Below are 11,787 nucleotides of genomic sequence, written 5' to 3' on the forward strand. Positions count from 1 at the left end.
TTCAGTCAGTTATAATGATATTAATGAACTTCTGGGAATATGCATCATATTATAATGATGGTATAATGAAGCTCAGGTGGGTCGAAGGTTCTTGGGGTTTTCATTGCACAAGTTTCAGTGACTAGCTCAAACCAGTACCTAATTCTCTGCTTGTTCCTTTGTGGAAGTTACTTTTAGCCTAAAAATGCCTTCTGGCTTTCTTAATTGTGGGCGAATTAGGGCGGACCCTTTCTAGGATAGGATGATCTCAGTGTCTTTGCAGGCAGACCTGAAACCCCCTAACTCTCCTGTCTAACTCTTTTCTAAGAGCCATAAACCCCCTTATTATTGGCATGAATGTTGAGGGATGGGAGATCTCTTCTTCCAAATCTGCTTCCTGCTGAGAAAGGTTGTAGTCCCTGCCTACTGGGGTTTCATGGGGCTCTTTCCCCTTCTCCCTTAGTTAGGGTGGGGTCTTGGGTTTCCTGCTGAAGTGCCACCTCAGTCCCTAGACAAGGAAAAGAAGATACAAACTTGTTATTTAAATCATATATCTATTAATTTCTATTTTTGGTTTGCCTGTTAAGCAAGTAAAGGGAAACAGGCTTGGTTAATATATTTCTTAAAGAGTAAAAAAAAAAAGACCTTTGGCCTAAAGCCCCTCCCCTCTCAGACTCTAAGGGTTCTGTCTGGCCTAATACCATTTCTCTAACAATGGGCCAATGATCCTTATCAATAGCCAGAGGATCTGAGTCACCAGTTTCAGGGCAATTATCGGGATTTGAGGAAGAGGGCCTTTTTCCCAAAGATAGGAGGGAAGAAAACTTAATTAGGTTTACTAAAAAGATTAAGAACTCTGCAAGAGATGTCCCATATCATTTCCTGCTGAAAGATTAAGAATTTTACAAGTGACTTCTCCTATCAGTTCTACAGTTACACTACCTGTCCTTTAAGACCCAACTTTGTGAATGTTTTCTCAGCCCTCAGCCAGAATTAATCTTACTTATGATCTCAAAGCAAGAGTGCTGGTTTCCTATTATATAACTCTGAAGTAATAAGAAATATTTATATGGTATATATATATTTGGTCTTTGTCCCCATTTCTGGCACGGAGCTTCTTAAAACCCTGAAATTTCCTAAGTGGCAGTAGTGAGAGAAGTATCTTTTGTTATTCATAAGTTTCTTTCAACCGTACCTGAATTTATGCTAATGAGGTGAATCTTGGAGGATGGGACTTGTTGCCAGAGGAACCAACCATGTGATCAGAAGGTTTGAACTTTTAGTCCCATCCCCTGACCTCCAAGAAGGGAATGGAAAGGTGGAGCTGGAGATTGATTTAATCAACAATACCCGATGATTTAATCAATCATGCCTACATAATGAACCTCCATAAAAAAAACAAAACAACAACATTCAGAGAGCTTCTGGGTTGGTGAACAAGAATGTGTCTGAATGAAAATGAAAACACGATGACTCAAAATCTATGGGACACAGCAAAAGCAGTCCTAAGAGGGAAATTCATACCAATACAGGCAGGCCTACCTTAAGAAACAAGAAAAAGCTCAAATAAACAATCTAACCTTACACTTAAAAGAACTAGAAAAAGAATAGCAAATAAAGCCCAAGGTGAGAAAAAGGAAGAAAATAATAACGATCAGAGCAGAAATAAACGAAATAGAGTCTAGAAAAACAATACAAAAGATTAACGAAACCAAGAGCTGGTTCTTTGAAACAATAAACAAAATTGACAAACCCTTAACCAGACTCATCAAGGGAAAAAGAGAGAGGACTCAAATAAGTAAATGAGAAACGAAAGAAGAGAAATAACTACTGACTCTATATAAAATACAAAGTATCATAAGAAAATACTACAAGCAATTATATGCCAACAAATTGGACAATCTGGAAGAAATGGATACGTTCCTAGAAACATTCAATCTCTCAAGGAGAGAGTCAAGAAGAAACAAAATCTGAAATGACTAATTACCACCAATGAAATCAAATCATTAATCAAAACCTCCAAAAAGTCCTGAACTTTATCGAACATTCAAAGAATTATCACCTATTCTTCTCAAACTATTCCAAAAAATTCAAGAATAGGGAAGGCTCCCTAAATCCTTTTATGAGGCTGCCATTACCTTAATTCCAAAACCAGAAAAAGAAAGCCATATGAATATTGATGCAAAAATCCTCAACAAAATATTAGCAAACTGAATTCAACAATATTTTTAAAATATCATACACCATGATCAAGTTGGATTTATTCCAATATCTGCAAGTTGATTAATGTGATAACATCACATTAACAAATCCAAAGATAAAAATCATGATCATATCAATAGATGCAGAAAAAGCATTTGACAAAATCCAGCATCCATTTATGATAAAAATCCTCAGCAAAGTAGGAATAGAGGGAACATACCTCAACATAATAAAGGCCATATGTGACAAACTTACAGCTAACAATGGGAAAAGACTAAAGGCATTTTCCTTAAAATCAGGAACAAGACAAGGATGTCCACTTTCACCACTCCTCTTCAACGTTGTATTGGAATTCTTAGCCACAGCAATAAGACAAGAACGAGAAATAAAAGGCATCCGAATTGGAAAGGAAGGAGTAAAATTCTTGTTATTTGCCAATGACATGATGCTATATATAGAGAACCCTAAAGATTCCACCAAAAAACTGTTAGAACTGATCAATGAATTCAGTAAAGTAGCAGGTTACAAAATAAATATTCAGAAGTCAGTGGCATTTTTATACACCAATGATGAACTTTCAGAAAGAGAAATTAAGAAAACAATCCCATTTACAATTGTGTTGAAAACTATAAAACACCTGGGAATCAAATTAACCAAGAAGGTAGAAGACCTGTTTACAGAAAATTATGTCATTGATAAAAGAAATTGAAGAAGATACAAATAAATGGAAGCATATACCCTGTTCATGGGTAGGAAGAATCAACATCATTGAAATAGTCATACTACCCAAAGCAAGCTATAGATTCAATGCAATCCCTATCAAAATACCAATGGCATTTTTCAGAGAGTTAGAACAAATAATCCTAAAATTTATATGGAACCATAAAAGACTCCAAATAGCCACGGCAATCTTGAGAAAGAAGAACAAAGTTGGAGGTATCATACTACCTATCAAACTATGCTACAAGACTACAGTAATCAAAACAACATGGTACTGGCATAAAAACGGATACATTGATCAATGGAACAGAATAGAGAGCCCAGAAATAAATCCATGCCTGTACTCTCATTTAATATGTAACAAAGGAGGCAAGAATATATAATGGGGTAAAGACAGGTGGTGCTGGAAAAATTGGATAGATACATGCAAAACGGAAGGAAGGGAAGGAGGGAGGGAGGGAGGAGGGAGGAGGGAGGGAGGAGGAAGAAGGAAGAAAGGAAGGAAGGAAGGAAGAAGGAAAAGGGAAAAGGAAGGAAAGAGGAAAGGAAGGAAGGAAGGAAGGAAGGAAGGAAGGAACTCTACCGTCTTCTTACATTGTATACAAGAATAGACTCAAAATGGATTAAAGGCTCAAAACCATAAAACTTCTAGATGAAAACATAGGCAGTAATCTCTCTAATATTGCTAGTAGTAATTTATTTTTGGACATATCTCCTCGGGCAAGGGAAACAAAAGAAAAAATAAACAAATGGACTACATCAAACTAAAAAGTTTTTGCACAGCAAAGGAAACCAACCATCGACAAAATGAAATGACAACCAACTGATTGAGAGAAGATATTCGCTTATGATACATTTGATAAGAGGTTAATATCCAAAATATATAAAGAACTCATATAACTCAAAAATTAAAAAAAAAAAAAACAATAAATCGAAGAACAACAAGAGTTGAAGAGGATGTGGAGAAAAGGGAACCCTCATACACTGTTGGTGGGATTGCAAATTGGTACAGCCACTATGGAAAAGAGTCTGCAGGTTTCCCAAAAAATTAAAAACTAAAAAATTTAAAATGGATCTACCTTTTGACCCAGCAATTGCACTTCTGGGTATTTATCCAAAGAAAACCAAAAAATAATTCATAAAAATTTATGCACCCTATATTCATGGCAGCACAATTTACAATAGCCAAGATATAGCTATATATTATTATATATAATATGTATATTTATATATATATTATTATATATTAAATGCCCACTAACAGATGGTTGGATAAAGAAGTAATGGTTCATATACACAATAAAATATTACTCAGCCATTAAAAAATGAAATCCTACCATTTGCAACAACACAGATGGACCTAGAGGTTTTTATGCTGAGTGAAATAAGTCAGAGAAAGATAAATACTCTATGATTTCACTTAAATGCGTAATGTAAGGAACAAAAAGAACAAACTAATCAAAAACAGACTCACAAATATAGAGGACAATCCGGTGATGGCCAGAGGGGAGGAGGGTTAGGTGGCTGGGAGAATGGAGTGAAAAGTTAAAGAAGTAGAAATCGGTAGTTGATAGATAGTCACAGGGATGAGGAGTACAGCATAGGGAATGCAGTTAGCATTAATGTAATGGCTAGGTGTAGATCTAGCCAGAGGAGAGAAAGAGCGATCAGGGAGATCGTTTTATAAACTATATAAATGCCTAACCAATGTACTGTATACTTGAAACTAACAATAAAAAAAAAAAAATAGCGTTACTATAAAAAAATGCCTCTGTGTTCCAGGAGGGTGGCATACCGCCAAAATCCATGGGGACAGAGCTCAGGATGCTTCTGGACCTTGTCCTTTATATCTCTTCATCTGGTTGTTCACTTGTATCCTTTAAAATATCCTTAGTAAAAAAATTGGTAATAGTAAGAAAACTGTTTTCATGGGTTCTGTGAGCTGTTCTAGAAAATTATTAAACCTGAAGAAGGGATTATAGAAACCCCTGATTTATAGCTAGTGAATCAGAAGTACTGGAGGGCTGCAATTGAGTTTGGTGTCTGAAGTGGGGTCAGTTTTGTGGGACGGATTCCTTAATCTGTGGAGTCTGCACTGACTCCAGGTAGTTAGTATCTAAAGTGTTATGAGTAGAGAAACTTTTTCTTTTAATGTTCTATGATAATGTCCTGTGTTATATCATAGATATTTTGTACTTATCTTTCTCCACTGTTAGATCTTAAATTTCCTAATGTCTCTAAATCATTCTTAAAAATTTAAATACTCATTATAATTTCACCAAATTCTTTTTTTTTCACTCAAAAAACACTTTACAATCTTTTAACTAAGTGCCAGCACTGAGTTAGATCATGAGACAAAGACTGTGTAAGGAAGATCATTGCAAGCAGAAAGACAAACTTGGAAAAAGACCCAGAGAGCATAGCACAGAATTTGGACTGGTTTGCACCTAGGTTTTAAATGAGAGGTTAATAGGAAACAAGCCCAGATATGTGAACCCGGGGTCTGATCATGAAGAATTAAGTTTTACAGATGAGGAAAATGAGACACATAGATGTCATTTGATCAGCCCAAGTAACAAAAGGATTAGAACCCATGGTCTGGTTGTTCCCACCATCCGGTCCCAGCACCCTCACACAAGCTCAGGCCGTGATTTTATGCAATCATGCCAGTTAGGGACAATTGGCTGGGTGGGAAAAGATGAGGTAGTGTTAGAGAGTGTCCAGGACAACAGTGTCTGTTTAGTTTGGCAACATTATACCTCTCTTTGTACTTAGCACTGCACCCTGAACAGAGGCAAGAGCAATAAGAGGCAAAAAAAAAATAAGAAAACGAGGTGCACTGAAGACAACATTCATCACTGCTCTGTGCACATTATAGCACCCCTGCAGTGATAAACAGACCCGTCTGTGAGCTACACTTTGAAACAAATGCCAAGAGTTACCAACTCTGCCATCCATTTGGCCCTTCGCCTTGAGCTTCAAAGAACTAATATTTTCCATGACATCAGGGTTAAAATAATAAGCAAAGGTGTTAAGCAGATTAAGTAATAAAAAATGACACATATTCAATAAACATGTGAAATAATGTTTAACCTTTCTAGTAATCAAAGAACTTTTTAAATGAAAATAACATTATTTTTGCTTATTAGATATCAGATTAGCAAAGTTTAATAAGAAAAATCATAACTAATATTGGCGAGGACATGGGAAAACTGGCCCTCATATAGAATCTGATTGTTGGAGAAAAAATTAATATAACTTTTTTCCAGAGCAGTTTGGCAGTGTATTATTTCATAAGTCATTAAAACATGTTCATCCTCTGGCCTGGCAATTCTACTTCAAGGAAATTTATCCTAAAAAATTTATCAGAGATGTGCACAATGCTAGGTTTGAAGTATGTTTATGTCAACATTATGGCTCTAAAAAAATCAGAAACAACTCATGTATCTAATAATAGGGGAATAGGCACATATACAATGGCACAAAGATATAATGGTAAAAGAACATTGAGGTAACAGCATTCTTAATATAACGCTAAGTGGGAAATGTTGACTGCAAAACAGTATAAAAACCTTTTTAAAATGCATACATGTATAACTGACCTCTTGAACAAGCAAGACTCACATGTAATATGATAATAATATAATCAGAAAGTATCTTCAGTTTTACCTTTAAATGCTACTGAATTAAACATGGGCAGTCTCATGACTTTTCTGCTCACTCCTTTGGTCTTTTGAAGACACAAAACACAGTCTCAATTCGGTACGATAATTAGATTGTCCAGTCCAGGATTAATGCCAGTCTCATTCAGAGCAGCAGCCATTTCCCCTCGCACAACTACAGCTCGCTGCACTGAGACACCTGTAACAGTTTGACCCTCCCTTTCCCCATAAGCTGCTGACTCTTCGACCTCTCAGTGCTAATTTTTTACCATTCCAGAGTTGAAGTGGTGAGTGGACTGGAGGAGAGGTACAACTTTGGGTGGCAGACGGGAGGACAGGGGTGGGGTGGGTTAAGGGACATACACTGAAAGGTTCTTGCTTGACTAGGATGGCTGTAGTGTGGTTTCACACTCTCTGGTTGTACAGATGTTTAAATATGCCTCTTTTCTTGTGTGCTAATGTGAGGTTTTCAGAGATGCCTCCCAAGGCAGGCACTGTTCTGCAGCTCTCTTCATGTAATGATGTGCTCTGCCAACCTCTCCATTTCCCTAGGAATCCAGGAGTCCACTCACAGCCTCAAAGAGATCTTCACCTCTTGAGTCAGCTCTCATGAACATGAACTGAGAGAAGCCCACACCTCTTCAGCGTTTCCTGTGGCTCACTTGTCCACGAGAAACACATATGACATTCCCACCTGAGAAGCCCTAGAAGTGAGAACTGATTGCCAGCTGAGCAATCTCCCTTTACTCCCTTCACTCTGGGCTGGCTGGCCCCATTTCTCGAACTTATACTTCTTGGGCAAGAGTCAGACACCAGCCAGCCTTTCCCTAAAACTATAAGGAGCATATATTAAGCTCTTTCAGTGGTACCGTTGAAGCCCTCTCTCTCTAAAGCAAGACTCTCGGTGTCTCTACAGTTCTGACTCTGTGTGGGTAAGAGACTTGTAACCCTAGCAAGAAGGCTTTGACTTTGTCAGGTTTTTTTTTTTAAAGAACACTTAAAATGAGATTTATCCTCATAACAGATTTCTCAGTGCACAATACAGTATCATTACCTATAGGTACGGTGTTATACCACAGAGCTCTAGAACTTATTCATTCATGCACAACTGAAATTTTTTACCTGTTGATTAGCAACTCCCCATTTTCCCCTCCCCCAGCCGCTGACAACCACCATTCTATTCTTCACGTCAATGAAGTTGACTATTTTAGAAACCTCATATCAGTAGAATTGTACTGTATTTGTTCTTTTATGACTGGCTTATTTCACTTAGCATAAATGTCCTCAAGGTCCATCCACCATTGTTATATGTTGTAGGATTTCCTTCTTTCTAATGCTGAATAATATTTCATTGTATGTATATACCACATTTTATTTATCCATTCATCTATTGATGGATTATTTCTACATCTTCATCGTTGTGAATAATGCTGCTATGAACATGAAGGTGCAGATATCTCTTAGACATAGTGTTTTTGTTTCCTTCAGATATATTCCAAAAAGTGGAATATATATTGTAGTTCTATTTTTAATTTTTTGAGGTACCTCCATACTGTTTTTCCTAATAGCTATGTCATTTTGCTTTCTCATCAACAGTGTACAAAGTTTCCAATTTTCTTATCCTTGCTAACACTTTTTCTCTTTTGTTGTTGTTTTATCATAGGCATCCCAATGGTTATCTGGTGAGATCTCACTGTGATTTTGATTTGCCTTCACCTGATGATTATTGACACTGAGCATCTTTTTATGTATCTATTAGCCATTTGTATGCCTTCATTGGAGAAGTGTCTATTCAAGTCCTTAGCCCATTTTTAAATTAGGTTATTAGTTTATTTGCTATTGAGTTGTAGGAGTTTCTTATAATTTTTAGAAATTAACCCTTTATCAGAGATACAGTTTGCATATATTTTCTCCTATTCCACAGGTTTCCTTTTCACCCTATTGTTTCCTTTGCTGTGCAGAAGCTTTTTAGTTTGATATAGTCTCACTAGTATATTTTTGCTTTTGTCGTCATATCCACAAAATCATATCATACTTCTTGATTTCAAAATATATCAAAGCCATAGTAATTAAAATAGTATGGTGCTCACATAGAGATAGATACATAGACCAATGGAACAGGGTAGCAAGCCCAGAAATAAATCTGTGCATACATGTCGATTGCTCTTTGGCAAGAGTACTAAGAATATACAGTGGAGAGAAAATAATCTCTTCAACAAATGGTGTTGGGAAAACTGAATAACTAAATGCAAAAGAATGAAACTGGACCCTTATTTTACACCATACACAAAAATTAACCTAAAATTGGCTGAAGCCTTAAATAGAAACTATAAAATTGGAAGAAAACATAGGAGAAAGGCTTTGGCTTTTTTTAGTTTGTTTTTTCAAATCCTACCAGACAAGTTCTCCTGACTGGTCTTCTCACAATTCTCTTGGATATGTGGAATCTCTTGCTTTTATACCTCAGCTAAAACAGACAGGCTGGGTTCCAGCATAATATCCTGTTACCCCTGCTTTAAAATGCTGAGTGGATATACGCACATACTACAGTATCTCTGGTTGTAGGGTGTTCAACAACAAATTCAACCAAGTAAATTTGAAGATCTGATTGGCTTTATTACAGGATTCATGAATTGGCAACCTCCCATCTAGCGACTAGAAAGGTACTTCAAGGGGTTTTATAAAATAAAAGATTTTTATAGGAAGAAGAGTGTGGCAGAGGAGTTATTAGCAATTAGCAAAAGAAAAGATTATTTTTAAACCAGGACATCTTCTTTAAGTGGAGGGAAGAGAATGGCAAAGTTTTTATAATACAGATTGCCTCGTCTTCTTATGGGGAGCATGGAGAGGGCCAGTGTGACAAATTACCTCACTGGTATTAACCAGAACATTCCAGACTGACTCATTAAGATTCCATTACTGGTAAAGGTCAAAACTGCAATTAGGTCAGTATTAAGTCTAGATTTGGTATCATGGGCTGTAGCACAAGTGACACCATTTGGGGCCTGTGGTTTTCTCTTTAACGGAGGATTATGAGTGACTTTTTTTTCTTTGAACTTTTCTGTATTTTCCAAATCATCTTTATGAGTGAAATTTTACTTTCATAATTAGGAAAAAAGAACTTAAAATATTATAACGACAAATCAAGGTCAGTTTTGTTTGAAATTTCCTGTCCCAACACTGAAGAACTCCCTTGTGAACAGATTTCTACATGTTGCTATGGCTGGATGTTCCAGTTATGGTCTCGCAGGTGACAAGGAACATACACTAGTCTACCTCAAGTGATGAGTGGCACTTCATTGTAAGTCTACAATGGAGAAGTAAGGAAACACAGGAAACAGCCTCATCCTGCATAGCCAATCTTTGGGAGGTAGACAGTTTATCAGAATATAGCAGCGTCTGGTGCCAATAAACCAGGATGGTAATCGGCCAGATTTGTGGCTGAACTACTCTGCTCTGCTTCTCCCTGTCTGATTGCATTGCCACAGCTGAGTACCTTCTTGTAACTTTCCTCTTTACCCTGTGGTTTCTGCCTCTTCATGACCCTATTGCACCGTGACTTCTACAAATGGCACTGCTTAACACCTTCTCAATGTGTTTCTCTTAGCTTCTGTGTCACTTTAGCTTGTCTTACCTGTCACAATGATTTCAAAACATGTCAAAAGGAAGGACATAGTTAAATGGTTAATCACTCTCCAAAGTAGAGCACACCAGCTGAGAAGTATTTTTGCTCATGTTTAGTTGTGGGGTCAAGAACAAATCTGTGGTTTGATTCATTAGGGCTGGGAATGCAAAAAGTTTTGGATCACATGACCCAAAGCTCAGCAGCTACCCACAACCACTCTGCTATAACTGGGACAGGATCTCCACCCATCAGGGACTGCTTGTATGCTAGAAGAGTGATCCATGTCTTTCAGACAGATCTACCACCATGCTTAATTCATTATTTCTGTGACCTGAGACCTATTTTTGGATATCAGTAAAGAGAATGATTTAAAACAAAACAAAAAGGTGGGAGTACTAAGATATCCACATTTCTTTTTCTTTGTCACACTGAAAGAAAAACATTTTTGCAAACAAGGTCAAAGTGACTCAAAGCTAACTAGATGATGACTTTTAAAATCTAAGGTCATTGTCAGTGAAGAATAAGACACACCCATATACCTATACCAATAAATAGTTCTTTTCATTTCCACTTCTTTGAAGTGCACCTGGCATTACTGCTTCATTACACTGAAGTTTCCTTTCTTTTTTGAGAAATGATTTGAATGTTTACAGACTGACTACGATCTATTCCTTTTCTTGATACACCGAGACAGTCATTGAAAATATATAATAACCTCCAACATTACATTATGATTTTTAGTCTGTAAGGAAGCTTCATTTAGGCATTTTCTTCAAAGACCAATTGAAATTTTATGATAAAAAATTTAATACATTATGAACAACGATCACACATTTTGTTCATTATTGAGAAAGAAGAATTTAGATACTAAAATCTAAAAGTTAACATGATAGCAAATAATAATGTATAACAATATTGCCAGTAAAATAACTTTTGCACAAATGTTGAGTCCATAAATAAATTACATACTTAGGAGAAGGCACATGCATTTGTACTGCCAGCATTACTTCATTTCACCCCAAGTATGATTTTGTTATAGACTTATTCTAGTAGTGCTTCTTGTTTGTGTAAATAAAAGTAATTACATCTAAAGACAAAACTTAATAAACTCTTCTAGATGAGATCATACCATATGAAAACATTACATCTGTTTAGAATAACTGCTCAGCAGAGTAATAATTCTGACAACATTTAGTACAAGGATTCAGAGGGAAATGTTCAGAGTAAAGCACTTGGATATGTGTTTCTGCTGTAATTTCTGATGAGATGAAGTGTTGGTTTGTCAGCTCAGTAGATGGAGAAAAGCAATTTAAACCCAAGCTGATCATTGTGAGGGAGGTTTTCTAGAAAGGACTTGGAAAAGGCAGCAACTATTTGGATAAGGGTTAATTCAAGGGTTAACTCTTTCTGAAAATGTACTACAAACTGTAATCCAAACCAAAGAGCTTTAACTGATGTCCATAGCAAACGTAATTTGACCTAGTCAGTGAATCCTGCAGTGGATAATGATTTGCAGGTCATGGACTTCTGAATCTCCGTGATCACTGATGGGAACCTACGGGCAGTACCTTCAGAGGGGTGGCATTGAAGAAACCTCAG

At 36.7% G+C, this 11,787-nt stretch overlaps 1 protein-coding gene across 3 annotated transcripts in view; it reads left to right on the forward strand.

Annotated features, from left to right (window-relative positions):
• LOC120586950 (exophilin-5-like) overlaps positions 1–11,787 on the forward strand; it is a 64,330-nt gene that overhangs the window by 22,092 nt on the left and 30,451 nt on the right. The window lies entirely within an intron of this gene.

The sequence above is a fragment of the Pteropus medius genome, unplaced genomic scaffold (assembly GCF_902729225.1).
Source record: "Pteropus medius unplaced genomic scaffold, Ma_sr-lr_union100, whole genome shotgun sequence".
Lineage (NCBI taxonomy): Eukaryota > Metazoa > Chordata > Mammalia > Chiroptera > Pteropodidae > Pteropus > Pteropus medius.